The following is an 18,045-nucleotide window of genomic DNA, read 5'->3' as shown; positions in this document are numbered from 1 at the left end:
ATTAAAAGGAGCATTTGTGCTTTTCTTTAGCCAATGGCTAAGTTTCTTTGCAATTCTATGTAGTTTAGATTGCATGTAGAATCATTCAAGCTCGACATGATCAATCTTGCTTGTGGAGTGATTCGAATCTCAAACAAGTGTTTGAGATATTTGATCAACAAGAGTCATTCAAGCTAGACATGATCGATCTTGCTTGTGGAGTGATTCGAATCTCAATCAAGTGTTCTTGCCTTGAGATATTCGATCAACAAGGTAATCCGAATCTTATTCCCCTTGTATTGATTCATTATCTTATCATTTGGTATCAGAGCTTCAGGCTCAAGATCGGATATATGTTTCCTTTGCGTTTGTTTTTTATCTTTTTAGTTTTTAATCGATCCAGAATAAAAAAAAATCCAATCTGGGCTCCACTAAAAAATTTGAGAGGTGAGAATGAGAGCTTCATTTGTGTAAATGAGTGCAAACAGAGTGGCCTAAAATTCCTTGAGCATATACTCTTGAGAGAGTGTTGTGAGGTCTGTCGTATTTCCATAACTTATTTTTTGCAGCAAAGTTACACAAATAGATTCGAGGACGAATCCTCTTGAAGAAGTGGAGAATGATATGAACCAAGAGACATCAATCATACAATATACTTCAATGAAGATGTGAAGAAAAGGTTGTCAAAATTATCAAAAGATGTTTCAATTCATGCTATATTGAAGAAGAATGAAGTTTGATTGTTGTAAATTTTGGGTGGGTTACAATTTAGAGTTATTGTATTTTAAGACTTTTTATTTTAATTTCGGTTACATTTACATCATGGCTAATTATGGTCATTAAGTATGAATGTTACAACTCTTGGACTGACTTTAGTAGTTTCATTTTGAGGCTATATAAAGTCATGTATGTTGTATTTGTAAGCAGACTTGGAAAATATATTAAAAGGAGCATTTGTGCTTTTCTTTAGCCAATGGCTAAGTTTCTTTGCAATTCTATGTAGTTTAGATTGCATGTAGAATCATTCAAGCTCGACATGATCAATCTTGCTTGTGGAGTGATTCGAATCTCAAACAAGTGTTTGAGATATTTGATCAACAAGAGTCATTCAAGCTAGACATGATCGATCTTGCTTGTGGAGTGATTCGAATCTCAATCAAGTGTTCTTGCCTTGAGATATTCGATCAACAAGGTAATCCGAATCTTATTCCCCTTGTATTGATTCATTATCTTATCATTTGGTATCAGAGCTTCAGGCTCAAGATCGGATATATGTTTCCTTTGCGTTTGTTTTTTATCTTTTTAGTTTTTAATCGATCCAGAATAAAAAAAAATCCAATCTGGGCTCCACTAAAAAATTTGAGAGGTGAGAATGAGAGCTTCATTTGTGTAAATGAGTGCAAACAGAGTGGCCTAAAATTCCTTGAGCATATACTCTTGAGAGAGTGTTGTGAGGTCTGTCGTATTTCCATAACTTATTTTTTGCAGCAAAGTTACACAAATAGATTCGAGGACGAATCCTCTTGAAGAAGTGGAGAATGATATGAACCAAGAGACATCAATCATACAATATACTTCAATGAAGATGTGAAGAAACGGTTGTCAAAATTATCAAAAGATGTTTCAATTCATGCTACATTGAAGAAGAATGAAGTTTGATTGTTGTAAATTTTGGGTGGGTTACAATTTAGAGTTATTGTATTTTAAGACTTTTTATTTTAATTTCGGTTACATTTACATCATGGCTAATTATGGTCATTAAGTATGAATGTTACAACTCTTGGACTGACTTTAGTAGTTTCATTTTGAGGCTATATAAAGTCATGTATGTTGTATTTGTAAGCAGACTTGGAAAATATATTAAAAGGAGCATTTGTGCTTTTCTTTAGCCAATGGCTAAGTTTCTTTGCAATTCTATGTAGTTTAGATTGCATGTAGAATCATTCAAGCTCGACATGATCAATCTTGCTTGTGGAGTGATTCGAATCTCAAACAAGTGTTTGAGATATTTGATCAACAAGAGTCATTCAAGCTAGACATGATCGATCTTGCTTGTGGAGTGATTCGAATCTCAATCAAGTGTTCTTGCCTTGAGATATTCGATCAACAAGGTAATCCGAATCTTATTCCCCTTGTATTGATTCATTATCTTATCATTTGGTATCAGAGCTTCAGGCTCAAGATCGGATATATGTTTCCTTTGCGTTTGTTTTTTATCTTTTTAGTTTTTAATCGATCCAGAATAAAAAAAAAATCCAATCTGGGCTCCACTAAAAAATTTGAGAGGTGAGAATGAGAGCTTCATTTGTGTAAATGAGTGCAAACAGAGTGGCCTAAAATTCCTTGAGCATATACTCTTGAGAGAGTGTTGTGAGGTCTGTCGTATTTCCATAACTTATTTTTTGCAGCAAAGTTACACAAATAGATTCGAGGACGAATCCTCTTGAAGAAGTGGAGAATGATATGAACCAAGAGACATCAATCATACAATATACTTCAATGAAGATGTGAAGAAACGGTTGTCAAAATTATCAAAAGATGTTTCAATTCATGCTACATTGAAGAAGAATGAAGTTTGATTGTTGTAAATTTTGGGTGGGTTACAATTTAGAGTTATTGTATTTTAAGACTTTTTATTTTAATTTCGGTTACATTTACATCATGGCTAATTATGGTCATTAAGTATGAATGTTACAACTCTTGGACTGACTTTAGTAGTTTCATTTTGAGGCTATATAAAGTCATGTATGTTGTATTTGTAAGCAGACTTGGAAAATATATTAAAAGGAGCATTTGTGCTCTTCTTTAGCCAATGGCTAAGTTTCTTTGCAATTCTATGTAGTTTAGATTGCATGTAGAATCATTCAAGCTCGACATGATCAATCTTGCTTGTGGAGTGATTCGAATCTCAAACAAGTGTTTGAGATATTTGATCAACAAGAGTCATTCAAGCTAGACATGATCGATCTTGCTTGTGGAGTGATTCGAATCTCAATCAAGTGTTCTTGCCTTGAGATATTCGATCAACAAGGTAATCCGAATCTTATTCCCCTTGTATTGATTCATTATCTTATCATTTGGTATCAGAGCTTCAGGCTCAAGATCGGATATATGTTTCCTTTGCGTTTGTTTTTTATCTTTTTAGTTTTTAATCGATCCAGAATAAAAAAAAATCCAATCTGGGCTCCACTAAAAAATTTGAGAGGTGAGAATGAGAGCTTCATTTGTGTAAATGAGTGCAAACAGAGTGTAGTACTTTCATACACACGACCCACCACGTGCACATAGTCTCACCTGACAGACTCATGTATATATTCCCTAGGCCTCATTCATCGGGTTACTTTACGCTCATGCTATAGGAAACCATAGAGAAAGGACCCACGTAATATCACGACAAACATAGATATCGTAATGTACGCATTCGTATTAATCACAATGGAAAAGTATCCTTGTGCAAATGACACACATAAATGCATGAGGTCCCCATGGCTTAAAACCATGACATAAGTTTATGATTCAAGTCATACCTCCATTCATTCATGACATAACAAGTTTGTGAGACATGCATACGTAATAATTGTCATATCTTCCCTAATTAACATAATTTACATAGCTTGGTATAGGGAGTTTTATGCATCATATCATCAATATCATAAATATAATTCCACAACATGGTAACATGGTATAGTCGTATTAGCATAGCTTATAACATAACATAATACGACATAGCGTAATTTATAACATAGCATAGCATCACATAATACATGCAAACATGCATAATAATGACATGTGTAGGGTTCAATAAATTTCTTGAGTTGATGTTCGTTTTATCCTACTCGTCGAGGAATAGTTCCAAAACTAACTCCAATCGACTTCCTCCATTTTCTTTTTTCTTCATCATGTTCTCCAAATTGGCGTTGGCTAGAAATAAAATAAAAGAAATGATAGTATGGAGATTGAGAATAACACACACCTTAAGCTTGGAATAACTCGAAGTCTCTAATGTGCAATTTCTTCACTTATCGAGCTAAAATCTATATAGATATTTTTTTTCTTTACTCAAGCTTTTGTCTAACTGCAAAGGCTCATAATATATCACTAGAGTCTTGTCGATCATGTACTTACCGAGCATAAACACATGGAACACATGAGGTAGGGTGAACATTCTTTTATTGAGAAGTAAATTTGAATTTGTTTCAAGATCCTTATGCGTAGTAATAACTTAATTTAAAATAATTATAAATTCCATCTCTTAATTTTTAAAATCTACTTTAATTAAAAGAATTAAGTTTATTTCACATGAAATTAAAATTATAAATATGAAACATATCTTATTAATAAAGAATATTAACCAAAATGAACATATATCATTGGATTGGATTATTTCATTGACTATAATGTTAGATTTGAATTTAAAAATAAATAAATAAATATATGGGTATTAATTTCTTGTATGACAATTTCATTCAGTTTTTTTTTTTTTTTTTTTTTTAATACTTTAATTTATTAGTCGTAATGGTCCCTAAGGTAAATAACTGATACGAACCGTTATGACATTTTCATCGATAGTTGACATATACATTCATTGTTCAACAATTTACTTAACCTGCGTTTACTGTTTCGATCATAAAGAAAAATATAATAAAAAAAACTTATACAAAGATAAATATTTAACCTAAACATTATTTCTAAATTATGATTAGTAGAAATTTAAGTTTAGTTATTGACATGCAAAACTACAATATTTGAATAGTTAAAGAGAAACTATTGGTAGAGTTGATATGGATTTTTTGGAATCGATTAAAAATGAACCATAAAGGAAATATAATGTTTTTGAATGGAACAAATCATGAAGGTTTGACTTTTTATGGTTTCAGTGAAGAATAAAGTTTAAATTAAGAATATAAAAAAATGGAAGAAATAAAAGTCATTAATTTGACTAATTAATGTTTTTATATTTGATTATGCAATATATGATTGGTGGAGTTCTTGGATGTGTCACACACCTCTTTGCTTGTCCATTACTTTGACTTTCTTTTAATTAGATTGTCTTGGAGTGATGCCTTCTAATTTTTCAAGTTCATCTTTTTTCTTTTTATGATATATTTTAATTATAAACTTTCTATTTTCGATCTATTAAAATATTATGTCGGTGAGATAATAAATAGTTTTCGATCAATCAAATCATACTAGTAGATTATTTGTGCGTCACTCTCAATTAATGGTTTTAATTTTGATGAATTATCCTAACTTCTATTAGGTTAAACAAATAAATTTTGATTAGTTGACAATAGTCTCTATTTTTAAATTACGGTAATGCCTTAAATTCACTAACCTGGATGAGAGGTGTCACTACACGTACGATTCTTCAACGAAATACTCATTAGAATATTTCTTATGAAGCTATGAATTTACCCATTCAATTTAAAAATAAGAAATAAAAAGTACCATCAACGTTAGAAAAGAAAAATTAACATGATTCCAGTACGAAGATGAGAACCCTGAACTACCCATGAAGAAAAACAATGCATACTACTATCATAACTTAGCTTCTATGGCCATTCTAGAATCACGGTCGTATGTGTAGGGGGTGCTTTACCTAAAATATAAGGGTAGTATGTGGTTAGTATTTGAAGAAATACTCAATAAGTAACCCTACTGTTGGGGTCAGATAATGCAAACAAACATATACATGATAGGACCTATGCTTTAAAACAATATAACATGACATTGAGCTCTTTCTAGTATAGTTAAGGTTGAATGTGTGGTACTTTTTCACACACGGCTCACATGCGCACATGAACCATTAAGGATGGACTCGTTTACATACCCCTAAGGCTTGACTCGTTGGGTTAAATGTGCTGACGCGCCGGACACCACGGAGGGAAAGACCCACATGATATCATGACGAACATAAATATCGAAAGTATACATTTGTACTAACATAACGGAGATAGATCATGATGCACATGACATACATAAATGCGTGAGGTCCCCATGGCTTAAAATCATAACATATAGTAAGAATCATTTCATTTATCATCTTATTCATGTCATAGTACAAATACGAGACATGTCTGCATAGTATTCATCATGGCTTTCATCATGCATCATCATTAGTAAAATATAATCTATGACGTGCCTTTCCTTTACATGACATGACATAACATTTAGGTATATAACATGTTTTAGTTCCGGCTTGCTACAAAATTTAATTCTTAAACTAAAACGTGATCCCCTAGTTCAAATTTGAACTATTGCTACAAAATTAACCCAATGAACAAAAAGAGAGTTCAAGAATAGAACTTACTCGGATGACCTCCTTAAACGATGATTCTTCCTTCAAAAAATTGATGTTGATATCCAACGCAAATTAGGCGATTGGATCCAATAACTCACTTCTATTTACGGTATATTTTTTTTCAAAACTTTGCTTTACTCCTTTAATTACATTCTACCCCTTAAGTAACATTCATCCTCTAATTAAGACTTTTTTTATGATTGTATCTCCTAATCCTAGAAGTAAGATTATTTACTAAATATTTTTGATACTCAATCTTTTCTATTTTTTAGGTAAAGGCAAAGACATCTTATGCAGCACAGTGATTGCTATAGAAGTTGCGAGAGAGTTCCGATAGAGTTTTGTTTATATTTCAATTTTTCATTATTTTAATATCTTATTCAAATACGTTTTTATTTGAAACAAGGATGAGTTTCATGTTATCGAAGTTTAACGGTCTAATTTATGTTTTAAAATTCCTTTTTGAGATCCTAAATAAAAGTCTAATTTTTTTTTTTTTTTTTTTTTTTTTAAGATCTTTTATCTTATAACCATTTTCATCTCAAGTAAAATTTAAAAGACTTTCAAAGCATGCATGTGAGTTAAATCACTCATGTTTTAGAAGTTGTATTGTTATGTCATACTAAATATATACAAAAACTCATGGTTAACATATATTTATCCACTTTGACTCATTACCCACTTGTCTTGAATGGCTTCTATCAAATATTATTCTTCAACCATACATACCCACAATAATTTCTTTTAAAAAGTATTTGATATTTTATTATCAAACATCATTTGGTCTATTTGGTAGGCCATTTGACATTTTTATAATATTTAAAAAAAAAAAAAAACTAATTAAAAACTCATCTCTCTCAAATAAATTCCTCAAAACTTAATAAAGTAAATGAAAAAATTGGGTATTTCATATGGGGCAATTTATAAAGAATTTTTATTTTAAAATACAATAAATTCCCAAACCCCATCAATAAAAACCGTAACCCTTCTCATAATTCTTTACAAGTCATCACACAAACCTACAAACCCTTCAATATCTCTCCACCAATGGCGTCCAAGCTCTCTTCACTCATTGCCCTCCTCCTCCTCAACCTCCTCTTCTTCACTATGGTCAGCTCCACCTATGTCCCTTGCCCACCGCCGTCACCCAAGCCCCACAAGCCCACCCTGTCAAGGCAGCCACCATCATTCCCCAAGTGCCCTAGGGACACCCTCAAGCTCGGCGTCTGAGCCGACTTGCCGGACGATCTAGTGCACGTAGTGATCGGCTCACCACCAAAATCCCCATGCTGCACCCTAATCCAAGGCCTTGTTGACTTGGAAGCTACTGTGTGCCTTTGCACTGCGGTGAAGGCCAGAACCTTGGGTCTCAAGATTGACCTCTCAGTTTCCCTCATCTTGCTTTTGAACTACTTGTTTATTCTTCAATTTCCATTTCAATGTTGTGTTTAAATAATTAGTTTGGTCGTATGTCGTGTTTAAATAATTAGTTTGGTCGTATGTCGTGTTATGATGCGTTTGGAAATCTTTTCAGAATTTCACCATCTTTTTATAGTTTCATTACAATGCAATTTAACATAATGGTACGTAGTTTTTTTCAAATAAACAAAGTTGTTTGTCTTGTGTCTTATTACAAATTTAACGATGCATATGTTTGAAACCACAAATCTTGTTTCACCTATGTTACTTGCATGAAATCATAATAAACCATTAACTTCAAAATTTTCATGACGAAAAATTAAAGAGAGTAATATTAACACTCAAGTTTTAAATGATAATGTTGACGAAAATGTAAAGATCTCAATTTAATGAAAATATGGATGTCAATATAACAGCCCAAGCCCACCGCTAGCATCATTATCTGCTTTGGTCGGTAATGTATCACCGTCAGTTTCACGGTTCTAAAACACGTATGTTAAGGAGAGGTTTCCACGTTCTTACAAGGAATGTTTCATTCTCCACTCTAATTGATGTGGGACCTTACAATCTACTCCCCTTGGGGCCCAACGTCCTCGTTGGCACACTGCTCAGTGTCTGACTCTGATATCATTTGTAATAACACAAGCTCACCACTAGCAGATATTATCCGCTTTGGCCTGTTATGTATCGCCGTCAGTCTTACGATTTTAAAACGTGTCTGTTAGAGAGGTTTCCACATTATTTTAAGAAATGCTTTGTTCTCTTTTTCAACCGACTGGGATCTGGTCCGTGGGCACTTTTGAAAAATTTATAAGAATATTTAAATCGTCGTATAAGAATTTACTAATATTATGGGTTAATATTTTTATTAAATATAAGGTCAATTTTTATACCATATGATTAAAAAGTGGATTTGGTTGACAATATTAGATATCGACATATTAATGAAAAAAGAACATAACGGTCAATTTTTAATTAATTTAATTTATTATTATTTTTGTTTTTTATATTTTTTTTTTCAAAATTATCTATTGACATTGACATTTCTTTAAAATCGAGACTTCGATATTTTTGTCAACATTAACATTTTAAACATTAATGTTAAGTAACTCATTTTGATATTTAAAGAAATCTTACAAAAAAAAAAAAAAAATGAAACTTACAGTAATGAATTAACTTATAAAGATGACATCTAACCGAAGGACTATAACTTAAGTAGAAAATGCAACTATCACGACTTCATTTCCATAGCCTATATAAGTGACACTACATGGTTGTCGTTTTACTTTTTTAAAAAAATAGCACTTTGGTTTGAGAATTTAAAAATACTCAGTAGGTAATCACACTGTTGCCGTCGGAAAATGCAAACACATGCAACAATCTCTACTTTTTAGTCTGGACAGAGTTGAATGTATAATATTTCTCTACATACGCACACATCCATTTTGTTGGAGACTCGAGGTCAGCTAGATCCCAAGAGCATGATTGCATGTGTTTGCATCAACATGGCCTCTATAGTGGGGTCACTTACTGAGTATTCTTCGAAATACTCAGGCCGTGTGCCACATATCGTTTTTTAGGTAAAGGCAAGACGCCCATATACGGATGATGGCGACATCAAAAATAAAGACTGTGGCATGTGCATAGGGTAGTTACATGTTTAAATTCTTAGTCTTAAGTCAGTATAGGACGTTTGCATTTCATTATTTAAATGATTTCATTTGTAATTGTTTTTGTTCTAATTTTAAATCCTAGCATTATGTTTTGAAACACGTAAGACCGAAAATGTGTTCTAGTAGTTTGAAGTGTTGTGAATGTGTTTTAAATTTTTCATTAATTTATGATGAATATTAAGAGTTATATTCCGCATTTAAGAGATAAACATGAGACGTTAGTAGAGACTCTAAGTATGTAGAAATTTAGGGTCGTTACATAAAACATTAACTTGAGACTAAAAGAGAAACTAAAGGAGAAACTAAACCTTTGTGGGAATGAGTGAATGAAATACGAGAAACACCAAACCGAATCAAATAAGTTAACAAATCAAAATTTGTTACCCATGTAGTATTAGGAAGCCATGATAAGGGATGAACTTAGAGTCAAGGTTGAGGCCTAAGCCATCGAGGCTAGAAATAAATCACTTAGGTTGAGGCCACCTTGGTCGATGTAACAACTGGAAAAATAAAATAAAATAGTAATAATAATAATAATAATAATATAAATAATAAAAATATAAGAAGAAAAACATTTGGTAAGTGATCCCTCCTCCTTCCTTCAATCTCTCACCACTCCTTCCCTCAAAATAAATCTGGCAACCATTGGGGAATTCCTTTTCTGTCAAAACAACAAGAGATTTACCTAGAATTTCTTCCTTCTACAAAAACAAATAGAAAAAAACAAAAGGTTTAAGCAGATTTAGTTCGGCCGGAGGAGATATGTCATTTGAAGAGGTCAGTAGTCCTATGTTAAATCTTCCTTTTATTTTATTAAATAATATTAATTTGGTTACAATTCTTTAGTTTTGAATTAGAGATAAAATGGAAAGAATTCTGTATGAGTTTAGAAAATCACAACCAATTATATTTTAGATCTACTAAATTATTGCAATGATTTAGATCTACTGAATTGTTGCTTGTAATTTTATATGAATTATAGGAAAAGAATATAACCAAATAAATCGATTAAATTAAAAGCTATAAATAAGAAGGAAGACAAAGGAAATAAGAAAAAATGAAATAGAGGCGGAAATCGAGAACACTGTTAACGGAAAAGAAAAATAATAATAATAATAAAAATGGAAGATTTGGAAGTAGGAATAGATTAATAAAATTGAATAATACCTCTTTAAAAATAATTACAAAGGAAGAGGGAAGATTGAGGAAAGATTTGTTAAACATAATTTAAAAATAAAACAGTAAATATCAGAGGGCATGGAACTCCCTTAAATTTTGTCTAACAGTAAATATCACAATTTTAACAATGTAAATGAGAGAAATAATTTTATAGAGTTCAAACTTGAAACTGATGTCATGGACTCACGTAGGTTGACTTGGATTTCAAAGGACAGAATCGAACTTTCATTAAGGATATATTCGTGACAATGACTTAAGCTAACCAGGTAAGTGATCTTACTATCGGCATGGTTATATTTAATGTTGACACGTGCCCTGTGGTTCTGCACGTGTCATATATATTGATATGTGTGAATTGTCTGTGGATCGATATGCTTCCTATATGTTATGTTATGTTATAATATGTGGATTGTATGATAATAATTATGGTACGATGTGCTCAAGGATATGTTTGAGATAAGATACGAGAAGGATGCACAAAACAAAATGTAACCATAGGAGTAAGATACGTTCATGAAACGTTAAGGTTAGGTTACATACCGGAGTGCTATGGATAGGAGAGATTGATGAAAAAATATGGTTAGGTTATGGGTAGAAAGGGATATGTTTGTGATAGATTGATAGAACGATAGCGTTAGGATACGTTCTTGTGATGATATGACTAAGATACGTTACGTAATGATATGTCTATGATAGGTATAAGAACGTTAAGGCTATGGTAAGTTAGAGAACAATATGACTATGAAGTGTTTACGTTATGACTTGTTTATGATATGATACATTGTATGCTAGATTATTGTGCTTAAGTACGAAATCATGTGAACGTGAATGTATGCTATGTATGCTGCTTAGTTTGATGTGATATGTTATGCATGTGACGATATGTGGTCCTTCAACGATTATGACATGTTTGTATGAATATTTGAATGTAACTACATGAATTGTATGACATGAAATATGGTAAACTACATGGAAACATAACCCCGTTAGGAATATGTATGATACGTAAAGAAATGAAAATGAGAATGACATGTAAGCATGAAACGTGATAGGAGGTTATGTTCATTAATGATAAATGTAGGACTAGTGGGGACCTCATGCATATTGTGTGTTCATGCATTTGGGGGATACCCCTATCCCATCACGAGGGTACGGACGCGTACATCCAATGGCAGGACAACGATCGTTATGCTTTGCATAACGCTGCCGTGACGATTCTAGTTTTAACGGGTCCTGGCATAAGGGGCTCCCAGAGTATGCCCACCGGATGAGGACAGTGGCCCAGCGGTGTGCGAACTAGCTGGTGAGCCCATACTCGCACGTATGGGCTGTGTGTAGAGTATATGGTACACGTCCAAGATTACCCGTTAGGATTGCACCGTAGGAAAAACGAAACGAAACGAAAGATAGGTCCCATCATTTCATTGCATGTGATTGTTGCATTTAACCCCAATAGTGGGGTCACTTACTAAGTATTTCTTTAAATACTCAAGCCATGTGCTACTACATTTTTTAGGTTAAGGCAAGGCATTCCTGTACGGCTGACGACAGCATCGCAACTCGAGACCATGGCACATGCATAGGGTAGTGGTATTTATTTTCTTAGTCTTAGGCTAGAATAGGATGTTTTTAACTTAAACTCTTATTCATTTGATTTAGTTTTTTGTTGTGTCGTTTTAAAGATGTTTTCGAAACACGTAAGTTCATGGCTGTGTTTTAAGATAAAGGTTATGTTTTATGAAATTTTAATGAAGTCTTCCGCATTCAATGTTTATGGTACGTTTACAATATCAACTAATAGCCCAAAAATAAATAAAGAAATAAAGAAATAAAGAAATATAAAAAAGAATATAAAAAAGAATAGTTATAATAATAATAATAATAATTAATTAATTAATTAATTAAAATTAAAATAAAAAAAAAAAAAATTCTTTCCCACCTCTCTCCACTAACCTCTCATCCCTTCCCACAATTATCTCTCCTCTACCCATCTTACGCCAACTGCAAAAAAAGAATTACATAAAAACAACAATTGTCAGATTTGAGAAGTAAAATGGCTTTCAAGCAGATTCAGAGTTTGTCAGTTACCCATCTTAAGCCAACTGCAAAAAAGAAAGAAACATAAAAACAACCATTGTCAGATTTGAGAAGTAAAATGGCTTTCAACAGATTGCAGATTCAGAGTTTGTAAGTTATTACGGTAAAATCTTATCTCATATTTCCTTCTCCTTTATAGTTATGGTGATAAGAAATTAATTTAGGATCAAATCTTCGTTCCTATCTTACCATCTGTAATAATCAAAATGAAAAAAAAAAAATGAGAGAGAGAGAGGGAGGGAGATTGAGGAAAGATTTGCTCAACAATATTTAATAATAAAAGAAAATATGGGAGGACAGTGAGCTCCTTTAGCTCCTTTAAATTTTGTATAACAGGAAAGATCAGAATTTTTATCTGAGGGCAGTGAGCTTCTTTAAATTTTGTCTAACACAAAAAGATCAAAATTTTAAGATGGCCAATGTAAATTAGGGAAATAATTTGATAGAGTTCAAACTTGAAACTGATGTCATGAGCTTATATAGGTTGACTCGGATTTCAAAGGACGGAATCGAACTTTCATTAAAGATATATTTGTGACAATGACTTAAGCGAGCCAGGTAAGTCCTTACTATCGGCATGGTTATTTTTTATGTTGACACGTGCCCTGTGGTTCTGCACGTGTCATATATATTGATATGTGTGAATTGTCTGTGGATCGATATGCTTCCTATATGTTATGTTATGTTATAATATGTGGATTGTATGATAATAATTATGGTACGATGTGCTCTAGGAGATGTTTGAGATATGATACGAGAAGGATGCACAAAACGAAATGTAACGATAGGAGTAAGATACATTCATGAAACGTTAAGGTTAGGTTACATACCGGAGTGCTATGGATAGGAGAGATTGATGAAAGAATACGATTAGGTTATGGGTAGAAAGGGATAGGTTTGTGATAGATTGATAGAACGATGACGTTAGGATACGTTCTGGTGATGATATGACTAAGGTACGTTACGTAATGATATGTCTGTGATAGGTATAAGAACGTTAAGGCTATGGTAAGTTAGAGAACGATATGACTATGAAGTGTTTACGTTTTGACTTGTTTATGATATGATGCATTGTATGCTAGATTATTGTGCTTAAGTACGTAGTTATGTGAACGTGAATGTATGCTTTTAGTCTGATGTGATGTGTAATGCATGTAACGATGTGTGGTCCTTGAACGATTATGGCTTGTTTGTATGAATATTTGAATGTAACTGCATGAATTGTATGACATGAAATACGGTAAATTGCATGAAACATAGCACCGTTAGGAATATGTATGATATGTAAAGAAATGAGAATGAGAATGACATGTAAGCATGAAAACGTGACATGGGGTTATGTTCATTAATGATAACTGTAGGACTAGTGGGACCTCATGCATATTGTGTGCTCATACATTTGGGGGATACCCCTATCCCATCACGAGGATACGGACGCGTACATCCAATGACAGGACAACGATCGTTATGCTTTGCATAGCGCTGCTGTAATACCCGAGCCTCAATGGAAAGTTTAAAATCTAAGTTTACCTTTAAAGTCGATCTCTCTCGATTTTATTGAAGGTCTTAGAGACTAAAATCCGAGATGAGGCCGAAGAGAAAAATGATGAAAAATAAAAGAACTTAAAGAAAAATATAAAAGAAGAATGAAAGAAAATTAGAAGGATGGTCAAGGTTAATCCCGGGAGGGTAATTTGGTCGTTATACCCTCCTTTTTAGTACATACGAATAAAAGAGAAAAAGAAAAAAAAATAAAGGGGAAAAGGAAGAGAAGGAAAACTGGCGGAAAGAAAAGAATATAAATAGTGAGAGAAAGAAAATTCTAGAGAGGGAAGGAAAGTTCTAGAGAGAGAGAGGGAGGTAACCGTCGCTCCAGCCACGAGGAGTCCGAATCCGGCCGAGCCTTCTTCATGAAATCTTCACAGAACTTAGAGGAGAACATTCTTAACTTTTAGATCGTCCAAAACCATCCAGAAACGAGTAAAAAATCTAAAGGTAAAGTTCTTGAATCTAGATTCTCGGATTTCCTTCCGATCTGTGAGATATAGTATGAGTTAGAACCTGAAATTTGAGTATGTTAATCTACAGAGGATTACGCTCAAAACTTGTGAAGGAAGTTGGAATCGATTCAGATCGAAAATGGGAGTTCCGGCGTTCGTCAAAGAGGTAGGTATTGCTGTTTCTTGCCATCTTCAGACGAAGATAACTATCCCGGGGATTAGAAATAAGTTACAAGAAAAATACCTCCCTAAAGATGAATATACGCTCTACAAATCTTGTGAAGGAACCATGTTGATCCGAGTTAAGTAGAACGAAATGTGAAAATGCAAAGAAAATGGAAAAAGTAATCGTATGCTGGAAATCGCAGGAGAAAGGAGGAGGAGGCTTTGCCTAGCCGGAGAAGAAGGGCCACGTGTCAAGTGTCTATTGGAAAAGAAAATCAAAGAAATGCTTCGCGTCGGGCAGGATTCGAATGTCGGCGGCTCGCTACTCGAGTCCGCGACTCGATGACCCGCGTGCAACCCGGACCACCGAACCGGCTTCTCGTTGCCACGCGTCAGCGTAAAAGAATTCAAATTTCCAGCGCGTCCTTCCGGTTTCGAACCGACGACCTCGGCTTCGGCTGACCGCTCAGCGGGCGGCACGTGGCAGCACCGCAGCGCGCGTTCGTACTCGCGCGTGGCCATGCGCGTGTGAGCGCGTGCATGCGCGTGAGGTGCTATTTTCAGCCCGTTCGACTTCTGTTTATCCGAATTTCCTTCCGATTCCAACTCTAACCCTATTTTTATATAAAATAGGACTTAAATAGAGAAAATCAGTATTTGTAGACACGCTAATGGTGTAGAAGCGCTAAACGAAGAACACGCGTCAATCAAGTAAGTCACCTCACGGAACTTTAGGAAGAAATACTTGTAGGAGTCGCTTGGTTATACATGCATGCTAGTTTAATTACCTTAGGTGGTAGCTTTCCATGATTGAATGTAAATAATTTGATTGTTAAGAGTATGGATGTATTATGTGAAATATTATGAGAATTATTTGAGTGTTGCTACTATGTTTTAAGCTTCGGCTTTATATGTAAATGTTTAATTCATGCTGAGAGGAGAATGGAAACTTGTGAACTCTGCGCTCCGGCATGTATGTTTATTTTGCATGAATTTTGTATGATGTTATCGCCCCGTTGAGCATGTATGTTTATTTTGCATGAATTTTGTATGATGATACTGGATGATAGTTGTGTGCACACTCAGTTAATTTCCACGGTTCACAAGAATGATAAAGTCTAGGGGTTTTTGGTTAGAGCGACCAGTCACTAGCATAGACCTAACCTTCCCTAGGGGCATAAGAAACTTCCACGGTAAACAAACCACCTCTAGAGTACCCTTAGGCTACTTGTGTGTGGGTGGTGTTATAGCTTCGTGGGGGACCAGCGGGTTCCTGATCAGGACTCGACTGCTCGATAGCCGTTTAGTATGGGAAACGGGATACCCACGTCGTAATCGACCGTTTAGCTGGACGGGATAGGGGAGGTAGCCCTCCCAAATACAGGGGGATTTCCATGGGACTAGGGGGTTGCAGCTCACTTCTTATGCAAGACCCCAGGTAATCTCATACCCATGCCGAGGTAGCCACTCGCAAGTCACCAGTCCAACACAGGTTAGCATAAAAGGAACTCTAGGGGTATAAATGAAAGGACGAAGACCAAAGGAGCCCCAAGGAGCAAGTTCCAAGGGGCAAGACCTAAAGAGCTAAGACTTGAACTAGATGTCCTAGAGCCAAAGGAAAAGACCGTGGAAGTTTGTCAAAATTTGGATGCGATAAGAGCCTACAAGTAGGTGGCTTACTGAGTATAATTTTTTGTACTCATTCCTTTTTACCCCTTCTTTTTTTTTTCCAGGTGCCGGTCGAGGTGGAGGAGCGTTCGAGAGTTATGCGGTCACAGAGAGGGTCGTTCCGGAGCGTCAGTCCCTTGTCGGTCTTTTCGAGTCTTTTGTGTTTCATTTTACATTTGTAATTTCCTTTGTAATATTTTCCAAACAAATCTTATTTGACTTTAATTTTGTATTTAATTTTGGTGTCGTTGACTCATTTTTCTTGATTTAAATTTTATCAGATTTTCATCTCCCATTTTATCTTCTTTTAAATTTTATTTATTTGCGATCTTGTCTTTTGAGTCACGGTCTGATTTTTGAAGCCTCAAAAATCCGGTCTTGACAGCTGCCGTGACGGTTCTAGTTTTAACGGGTCCCGGTATAAGGGCTCCCAGAGCATGCCCACCAGCTAGGGACAGTGGCCCAGCGGTGTGCAAACTAGCTGGTGAGCCCATACTCGCACGTATGGGCTGCGTGTAGAGTATATGGTACACGTCCACGATTACCTGTTAGGATTACACCGTAGGAAAAACGAAACGAAAACGAAACGAAACGAAAACGAAACGAAACGAAAGATAGGTCCCATCATTTCATTGCATGTGATTGTTGCATTTAACCCCAATAGTGGGGTCACTTACTGAGTATTTCTTTAAATACTAAAGCCATGTGCTACTACATTTTTCAGTTTAAGGCAAGGCATTCCTGTACGGCTGACGACGGCATTGCAACTCGAGACCATGACACATGCATAGGGTAGTGGTATTTATTTTCTTAGTCTTAGGCTAGAATATGATGTTTTTTTTAAACTTAAACTCTTATTCATTTTATTTAGTCTTTTGTTGTGTCGTTTTAAAGATGTTTTCGAAACACGTAAGTCCATGGCTGTGTTTTAAGATAAAGGTTATGTTTTATGGAATTTAAATGAAGTCTTCCGCATTCAATGTTTATGGTATGTATACAGTAGCGACCTTAAATTAAGTAGAAAATTTCGGGTCGTTACATTAAATTAAGTAGAAAATTTTAGGTCGTTACAGTCGAGTTGAGAAAATCTTGATGAATAGCTTTACCGAGTAAGCCTAGGTCGAGGCAAACACCTTCATCCAAGTCTATGATGAATCTCTCTATCTTGTTTGTCTTAATGTAGACAAATTTCGAGGCTAGGCTAAGCTCATTCGCCTCATGAATTCTTGGTGAATTCCTATTGTTTTATACATATGGCCATGCTCAAGTAATACTCTTCTCATAAAGTCGTGTGATTACACCACCATTAGAACTGAGAAACATATTTTTGCATCATCCTACAACATGAACGATGCACAAGATACTTTATGGTCATCTAAACTCTTCAATAGATGAAATATCATCGCCATTATGAATCTATTCTTCCTTTCATTAACGTCATTATGTTGAGGAGTGTATGGTGCTGTCAATTGATGTTCAATTCCAGCCTCTTCACAAAACTTGTTAAAAGTTTCTGAAGTGTGTACTCCTTGCCATTATCTAATCTTATAGTCTGAATCAAACA

At 34.6% G+C, this 18,045-nt stretch overlaps 1 long non-coding RNA gene across 1 annotated transcript; it reads left to right on the top strand.

Annotated features, from left to right (window-relative positions):
* The first annotated feature begins 14,427 nt into the window (after positions 1-14,427).
* Positions 14,428-16,774, top strand: LOC111781066 (uncharacterized). The gene is made up of 5 exons (XR_015422292.1): positions 14,428-14,643; positions 14,737-14,814; positions 15,017-15,364; positions 15,447-15,524; positions 16,547-16,774. It is a non-coding gene; the product is annotated as an uncharacterized LOC111781066 (long non-coding RNA).
* The last annotated feature ends 1,271 nt before the right edge of the window (positions 16,775-18,045 follow it).

Source organism: Cucurbita pepo, chromosome 8 (genome assembly GCF_057944985.1).
Source record: "Cucurbita pepo subsp. pepo isolate OVF chromosome 8, ASM5794498v1, whole genome shotgun sequence".
NCBI classification, from domain to species: domain Eukaryota; kingdom Viridiplantae; phylum Streptophyta; class Magnoliopsida; order Cucurbitales; family Cucurbitaceae; genus Cucurbita; species Cucurbita pepo.
Note: the sequence above shows the minus strand (reverse complement) of the source record. Positions and strands in the feature narration are given on the sequence as shown.